The sequence below is a fragment of the Oncorhynchus gorbuscha genome, linkage group LG10 (assembly GCF_021184085.1).
Source record: "Oncorhynchus gorbuscha isolate QuinsamMale2020 ecotype Even-year linkage group LG10, OgorEven_v1.0, whole genome shotgun sequence".
In the NCBI taxonomy this organism is placed as follows: domain Eukaryota; kingdom Metazoa; phylum Chordata; class Actinopteri; order Salmoniformes; family Salmonidae; genus Oncorhynchus; species Oncorhynchus gorbuscha.
Window position 1 is genome coordinate 4169339 of NC_060182.1, and position 1886 is coordinate 4171224.

Here is a 1886-nt window from a genome sequence, read left to right on the forward strand (position 1 = left end):
AGATGTTCAAATGTTCATAAATGACCAGCATGGTTGAATAATAGTAAGGCAGAACAGTTGAAACTGGAGCAGGAGCATGGCCAGGTGGACTGGGGACAGCAAGGAGTCCTCATGTCAGGTAGTCCTGGAACATGGTCCTAGGGCCCAGGCCAGTTGAAACTGGAGCAGCAGCATGGCCAGGTGGACTGGGGACAGCAAGGAGTCATCATGTCAGGTAGTCCTGGGGCATGGTTCTAGGGCTCAGGTCCTCCGAGAGAGAGAAAGAAAGAGAGAAGGAGAGAATTAGAGAACGCACACTTAGATTTACACAGGACACCGAATAGGACAGGAGAAGTACTCCAGATAAACAAACTGACCCTAGCCCCCGACACATAAACTACTGCAGCATAAATACTGGAGGCTGAGACAGGAGGGGTCAGGAGACACTGTGGCCCCATCCGAGGACACCCCGGACAGGGCCAAACAGGAAGGATATAACCCCACCCACTTTGCCAAAGCACAGCCCCACACCACTAGAGGGAAATCTTCAACCACCAACTTACCATCCTGAGACAAGGCCGAGTATAGCCCACAAAGATCTCCGACACGGTACAACCCAAGGGGGGAACCCAGACAGGCCGACCACAACAGTGAATCAACCCACCCAGGTGACGCACCCCCCAGGGACGGCACGAGAGAGCCCCAGCAAGCCAGTGACTCAGCCCCGTAACAGGGTTAGAGGCAGAGAATCCCAGTGGAAAAAGGGGAACCGGCCAGGCAGAGACAGCAAGGGCGGTTCGTTGCTCCAGAGCCTTTCCGTTCACCTTCCCACTCCTGGGCCAGACTACACTCAATCATATGACCCACTGAAGAGATGAGTCTTCAGTAAAGACTTAAAGGTTGAGACCGAGTTTGCGTCTCTGACATGGGTAGGCAGACCGTTCCATAAAAATGGAGCTCTATAGGAGAAAGCCCTGCCTCCAGCTGTTTGCTTAGAAATTCTAGGGACAATTAGGAGGCCTGCGTCTTGTGACCGTAGCGTACGTATAGGTATGTACGGCAGGACCAAATCAGAGAGGTAGGTAGGAGCAAGCCCATGTAATGCTTTGTAGGTTAGCAGTAAAACCTTGAAATCAGCCCTTGCTTTGACAGGAAGCCAGTGTAGAGAGGCTAGCACTGGAGTAATATGATCAAATTTTTTGGTTCTAGTCAGGATTCTAGCAGCCGTATTTAGCACTAACTGAAGTTTATTTAGTGCTTTATCCGGGTAGCCGGAAAATAGAGCATTGCAGTAGTCTAACCTAGAAGTGACAAAAGCATGGATTAATTTTTCTGCATCATTTTTGGACAGAAAGTTTCTGATTTTTGCAATGTTACGTAGATGGAAAAAAGCTGTCCTCGAAATGGTCTTGATATGTTCTTCAAAAGAGAGATCAGGGTCCAGAGTAACGCCGAGGTCCTTCACAGTTTTATTTGAGACGACTGTACAACCATTAAGATTAATTGTCAGATTCAACAGAAGATCTCTTTGTTTCTTGGGACCTAGAACAAGCATCTCTGTTTTGTCCGAGTTTAATAGTAGAAAGTTTGCAGCCATCCACTTCCTTATGTCTGAAACACATGCTTCTAGCGAGGGCAATTTTGGTGCTTCACCATGTTTCATTGAAATGTACAGCTGTGTGTCATCCGCATATCAAATCAAATCAAATCAAATTTATTTATATAGCCCTTCGTACATCAGCTGATATCTCAAAGTGCTGTACAGAAACCCAGCCTAAAACCCCAAACAGCAAACAATGCAGGTGTAAAAGCACGGTGGCTAGGAAAAACTCCCTAGAAAGGCCAAAACCTAGGAAGAAACCTAGAGAGGAACCGGGCTATGTGGGGTGGCCAGTCCTCTTCTGGCT